This window comes from Onychomys torridus, chromosome 11 (genome assembly GCF_903995425.1).
Source record: "Onychomys torridus chromosome 11, mOncTor1.1, whole genome shotgun sequence".
Classification (NCBI taxonomy): domain Eukaryota; kingdom Metazoa; phylum Chordata; class Mammalia; order Rodentia; family Cricetidae; genus Onychomys; species Onychomys torridus.
Window position 1 is genome coordinate 14,547,083 of NC_050453.1, and position 7,284 is coordinate 14,554,366.

The window sequence follows — 7,284 nt, forward strand, 5'->3', positions numbered from 1 at the left end:
ATCATAAAACACTCTATGAGATCATAATAACAATTTAACATCTCTAGAAACTGTCTCATCAACATTCACACAAGAAAATATGAGTATCTCTAAGGGGTGTGTCCTGGTGTCTGAACCATGCATGACAGGCTGTTTTTCTCCTTCCCAGCTCAGCATAACAGAGGCATCCCAGACAGTCTCTGGCCTCACTTCCCAGCCTGGGATTACAGGGCCTCCATGAAGGGCAGGAGGCCAGAATTTCTCATTCCCTTTCACTTCTCCATGTTGCAAAGACAGGAGAGTGATGTTGAAGCCAAGGGCTACACTCACACTGCCACCCTTGACTCAATGGAGTCTCTGACAAAGAGACCTGTGTGCAGATGGATGCAAGGTGCTGCCCTCACCTTTAGGGAAAGTGACTCCGGACTGTTGGAAAGAGAAACAGGTCATAAGAACAGAGCTCCAAAGCTTTCTCCAAGGAATGGAAGTTGGTTAGGACAGAATGTGAGGAAATTCAAGGCTTAGAGTACACACAAAAACAAGACATTTGGTAATGGGCAGCTAAGAGGACGCTTAAGACCAGCAAGCTTAAATCATGTTCCATTAGGTTACCAGAAACCAGTGAACGAGACAGGGAGGAAGCATTCAGGGGTCAGAACACGTCTTAACAACTGGATTCACTGTCCTCCCATACATCCCACTGTTGATAACAGTCAGCACATGGGAAGCCCTGGTTTCTGTCCTTAACAGCAACAGAAAAACCCCAGATGTTAAAAGTCTCCTGTGGGTGGACATGTTTGGGGGTGCCAGCAAAAGGCACTAGAGATGGCTCCCTCTGTGAGCTGCTTCCACAGTCAGTCCCCCTTACTTTCTGGTTGTCTAAAGTTGGCTCCACAACCAAGATTCAAGGACAAAGAGATTGTGTCATACCCAATGGTCAGATGACATGGGAAGATTGGGACCTGTCTGGTCCTCCTACCCTGGAGGGCTAAGTGTAGCGGAAAAGAAACAAGAACTCAGGGCCACTGTGACCTATTCTAGACACAGCCATGGGACAGATAGGTGGCTAGCAAGTGTTAGAACAGATACTAATGGGTTTATAAATTGTCTCACTGGGGAAAACCACGACAACATTAAATGTGTTTTACAGTTGACCAGCCACTTATTGTCTTAGAGTCCATTGGCAGATGGGCTCTCTGTAGGACCTTTATTCCTTCTGCTGTCATCCATTCTCTGTTGGCCCTTGCAGTCCCCAGAGTATTCTTTATTCGCAGGTTGCTTCCTTTGTCTTCTAAGGTCATTTCCCCCTCATGCAGGCCATGTCTTTTAGGCATGTAAGTGCAGGCTCATTTTTCTTTGTATAATCCAATCATAAATCATGCCAAAGCCAGTTGTCTTGCCACCACCAAAATGGGTTCAGGATCCAGTTATAAAAATGACATCTGCTGTAGTTTTGTACATTTTGCCTAATTTTCCCAGAATTTTCCTCTTGGGTACTGTTTTCTTCCCAAAGTGTCTTAGTCAGGGTTTTTATTGCTGTGGTGAACACAATGACCCAAAAGGAAGTTGGGAAGAAAAGGGTTTGTTTGGCTTACACTTCCATGTTGCTGTTCATCACCAAAGGAAGTCAGCACAGGAATTCAAACAGGGTAGGAACCTGGAGGCAGGAGCTGATGCAGTGACCATGGAGAGGTGCTGCTTACTGGCTTACTTCCCATGGTTTGCCCATCCTGCTTTCTTACAGAACCCAGGACCACCAGCCCAGGGATGGCACCAGAAACCATGGTTTGCGCCCTCTGCCATTGAGCACTGATTTTGAAAATGCCTTATAGCTGGAGCTCAAGGAGGGATTTTCCCAGCTTAGGCTCCTTCTCTGATGACTCTAGCTTGTGTGAAGTTGACACACAAAACCAGCCAGAACAGGTAAAGAGCGTCAGCTATTATTTGTTTCCTCTGAAGTAGATTGGTCATGAACTTCCTGCTCAGAATAATTACTGCATCGTTCATGGTATTTGCAATCCTCAAGCAGCCAAGGATGTAAAAATAACAATATTAAATATTGATGAGGATGGAAGAAAAATTAATTGCCCACATATTCTTAGTAGTCTGTAAAATGTTATTATCATTATGGAAAACAGTTTTGCATTTGTTATTAAGTTAACCATACATTTGCCATAAGACTGACAGCCATTATATTCTTTGCTCTTTTCCCTAGAGCAATTAATACTTGCTCAAATAAGGATTAGTATGTCATTCTGCAACTTTTATGCACACCCAAAGCTAAAAATGATTTGGTCATCCATAGCTGACAGTCTAAACAAATTCTGGTATAATATAACTATATTATATCTACAGCAATATATATATATATATATATATATATATGTGTGTGTGTGTGTGTGTGTGTGTGTGTGTGTGTGTGTAATATATCTACAGCAATATGTTTTTTGGTGTGATAGGTAAAGAAACTCCATTTGATGCCATACATTCATCTTGGTGCCCACCAGCCATTTGTCTCTGACTCTAGTCCCTGGAAGGTAAGTTCCCAGTAACCCGGACTCAGTGAGCCCCACACAAAAGCATTAAGCCATGTCCATCTACTTGTTATGAAATGACTAACTCCTTTTTTGGCTTCTGTAACTTGCTTACGTAAATACCCAAAGATTGTTTTGGGTCATCTAACTTGGCAGAACAATCTATTGCCTGCTAGCATAGACAGTGAAGTTCTTCTTGTGTCTTTTGCTCACACCCCTCCTTCACGACATGCCTGAGACTGGGCTTTAAGACTGTCGTCCTGCTAGCAGCTAATCAATAAATCCTTTAATTATGAATGGATTGAGTCTCTGGTCTTCTCCCAGGGGTCCCAAACTCCATACATTAGAATATCAAAATGATACTGGGGAAATCAGAGTCCCCCATTGGGGTTCTAAGCTTCATTAATGAAGGAATTTAAGTATGCACACAGAAAAGCTCAATGACAATATTTTTAGAGTTTAAACAAAAAGTATTTCAGTGTAGTCAAGCTGTGAATCTCAGAAGCTGCTCAGAGAATGGGAGAGGGGAAGGAAAGCCCTGCTGTTTCTTGTACGCCAGCATTTTTGTGGGATTTTTTCCCTGAGTGACCTAGTCAGTTTGGATTATGCTAACACATTACTACAGGACGGGTGACTTTTAAGTAACAGATTTTTCAGTTCTGGCAGCTGGTAAGCCCAAGGTCCAGACAATGGTAGGCTTGGCATCTGGTGAAGGCTGCTTCCTGACTCAAAGGCTACTGTCCTCTCACCATGGTTTCCAGATGCAGGGAGAGGGCTTTGTGAGTTCTCCTCTGTAATGGCATGGATATCTATCACCCCGCAGAAGTTCCACTTCCTGGTATCTGAGTTTGAGGACTGTTTGAGGAAACAGACATCCAGTTTACGGTACATTAGCTCATTTTTTTAAAAAATAGGAAACAATCCCATGATTCAAAACCATATTTGGTATAGGTAGTAGCAAGTGTAGCTCATTTATAGAGTGTTACCTAGGATGTAGGTGCCCTGGTCTCCATTTACAGAGCAGAAAGAAGAATCCCAAAGATATGTGAGGAGAAGGGAATGTCCAATAATGATATGATCCAACCTGTCCTGTCCTGCTGCTGTCCCTAGGGCATTGGTTCTCAGCCTGTGGGGTGTGACTCCTCTGAGGGTCTCAGATCAGATATCCTTACAACAGATACTTACTTTATAGCTCATAACAGTAGCAAAATTACAGTTATGAAGTAGCAAAGAAAATAATTTTATGGGTGGGGGTCTCCAGACATGAACTGTATTAAAGGGTCGCAGCATTAGGAAGGTTGAGAACCCCTGCTCTAGAGTTATAAAAAAAAAAAAAAAGTGTTTTCACCAAGGTTTATTTATGACTGTTCATGCCATATTTGTGACACTCAAATATAGACATCTCAAGCACCTGATACTATGTGGCAGGAGAAACAGAATCTAGAGTAGGGTACCATAGGACAGAACACAATTTGGTTTTTCTCTGCACCATACTAAAATGAGAAATAGTGTGTATTTGCGCTTACCAGATATTGGCACACTGGATGCTAAAAAAAAAAAAAAAAAAAAAATGTAGAAAAAGAGTAAGGCCTGTACAGGAACCAATAACTGTGAAATTACCATCTTCTTCATTAATGCTAAAATGAACGCATTGACCTAGACTCCAAGAAACAGACAAACCAGCAAATGCACAAGTCTGCTTGTGTCACAGTATTGTTCCTGTTTCCTACGCACTGGTGTGTATTTGAGACAAATGAGTGATGTGGAACATTTGACTCAGTTTTCTTCTTTTACAATGAAGCATGGGCACCTTGGTGACATATCTTAGCTATAAAATTAATGTAAAATTTTAAAACACAACTTGATCCTGTATTTTGAAGCAATGTGTACAATTAAGAAGGCTGTTGTCAGAACTTGTAGTTCCTAGAGAAGGAAGTGTCTAAAAGTCTGGAATGGCGGCGGCCACTGTGCTTCTTTGAAAGGAAAGGACAGTGGGTCTAAGAGGACTTGGAGCCAGGAGAGTGAATAGAGGACTCTGTGGGTGGCCCTTGGCTTGATTAGACACACACCAAATATCTGTCATCTAAACATTGAGACAAGATGTTTAGGAAGGGCTGCACTGAGTACTGATGTGAGGCACATTAACACTACTTTCAATCTCAGGCACTTTTAACATTTCTTCTTTTAGTTAAATTTAATTATTTTTATTTTCCTGCATTTCATTGAGAAGTAATCTATATTTAATATTTGTTTTATACAAATTGTTTTAGCTGTGTTAAAACTAAACTTGGACAAAATGTACATCTGAATCTAAGCTTTACTAACTAAGAAGACTGAATGGAATTGTCTCCAGGTGCAGTAAAACTTCAATCAAGAAAAATCATTCCATTTTCATCACATCTGGCTCTGAAGTTGCATCATGGCATCCAGCATGAAGGTACAATATGGCAAATGAAGCTAGCTTTCAAGTCCCTGGTTAAGATCCACCTAAGCACATGGCTCCAGGCTTTAAGTACACTTACAACAAGCTTGGTAAAACTGAAATGAGCAAAAAGAATTCAGCACTTCATGTGTTTGCTTAATTTCGACCTCTGTTTTGGAAAAAGCCATACTGTTTTCAGTATATTGCCATCTGATCCCTCTTTCATACTATGGAGGGTAAACTGTGTGTATGTTTGCCTCATACTATTTCCGCTACCCAAAATTTGCAGAATGTGTCAAGAAAAACATTTTTTAATGCAAAACCATGTATGTTTACACCAAAGTATAGGAAGTAAGATTTCCTGCCAAAGTAGAGGTTCTAGAAAACTGAGCATAGAGATGGTACATGTAAAATATCACCAATAAGAGTGGTCTATGGTAATAACCCAAAGATAGGACATTTCAAAGTTATTGGTACTACTAATAACTTCCAAGCCCTTTATAGAATCCTTTTGTCAGGATACATCATGGAGCCTAATGACCTGTGTGTCCATCCCCAGGGCTTCTTTATCTTATCTGAATTCATCTTCACTTAAGTGAATAATAAACCCTGGGCATTTTCTGTGTTTTCATGCTGGGGCTAATCCAGGACCTTGTCCATATTGAGCATGTGTTCTGCCACTAAGCTGCATCTCCAGGTCAGTCCACACTGGACTGTTTATGTGCTGTGTTGAATAGAAATTTTTTCATTCCTATAGAGACAGCAAATGTTGATGACCTCTCCCCTCTCTGTGTGTCACAGGGCCTTATGCATGCCAAGTACACACTCCACCACTGAACTATACCTCTAGCCCCAATACATTGGCTTCTGTGTTACAAAGGGAAGCATTACTTGGAGCAGAGATTATTTATATTTATGGCTGGTATTCAGTTGGGTGAAATGGGAAAGCTTAAGTCTTCAGAAAACAGTTCTCAATACAAACACTAAAAACAACAAAACCATCTTGGCCTTCCTATTCTATCTCCCACAAATTGTGAGGCTTGGCAGACAAATTCTATCTTGTTCATTACAATATCTCTTTAAAAACTGGTTACATTTTCTTTACTGTGTGTGTGTGTGTGTGTGTGTGTGTGTGTGTGTGTTCCATGGTGTGCATGCAGACATCAAGAAGACAACTTGCAGGAATTGGTTTCTCCTTCCCCATGTCTGTGTGTCTCAGGAATCATCTAATGTGTGATGGCCATCCCCATTACAATATCTCTGACAACATAGCAAACACACGTTGAACACTCTTTCTTGAGTGTGAACTCTTCACAGTCATCTCAAAAGAAGAGTAAGACTCCCACTGTGTATTATTTAATTAGGTAAAATTAAATATAAACTTTTATCTGTGTTTTACAGGAATGATACATACTCATACTGATAATTGCACGGATGCTAACTAGACACATCCATTTGTAAATATTCATTTAGAGAAGTAGAGAATGCAGACAATCTCTTCCTGTGTGTGTGTGTGTGTGTGTGTGTGTGTGTGTGTGTGAGAGAGAGAGAGAGAGAGAGAGAGAGAGAGAGAGAGAGAGAGAGAGATGTGTGCATGCATGTCTTCTTCAGTTGTTGCCCACCTTATTTTTTGAGACAGGGCCTTACCCTGCACCCTGAGCTCACTGATTAGACTAGACTGATCAGGCAATGGCTCCAGGGATCCCCCTGTCTCTGCCTCCCAGGTTGGGATTACAGGTGCCCATCACTGAGATAGTTTCCACTTTTTATTCTTTAAATGTGGGTTCTGTGGGGTTGGGGATTTAGCTCAGTGGTAGAGCGCTTGCCTAGCAAGCACAAGGCCATGAGTTCGGTCCTCAGCTCTGGCAAATAAAAAAATTTTTAAAAAGTGGATTCTGGGGATGGAACTCGGGTCCTCACGCCTGTACAGCAAGAACTTCACCAGCTGTGCCATCACCTCAGGCCACTCCTCAGACAGAACAGAAAGATCATTTCACAATTTCAAAATTTGCAGGTTTACACTGGTGGGCAGTGTTGATGCACGCCTGTAATCTCAGCAGCCTGGAGGCTGTGGCAAGAAGACCTCAAGGTTAAGGCCAATGTCAGTAACAGAACATTCCAGGACAGACAGGGATGCATAACAAGACTTTGTCTCTGAACGAAGAAAAGAACAGTGAAAAATGAAAGTCTACAGAGGACATTGGCTGTTCTGGGTAAGCCGTTCTGTTTTCTCTTTCTCTGACAAGACAGAGACTGGGAGTCACACACTTCATAAACTTTCATTTAATGGTTGTGGGGAGGGAGCCATATCAAGGACCCCAGTGCCTAAGACTCAAGGATATGCAAGGC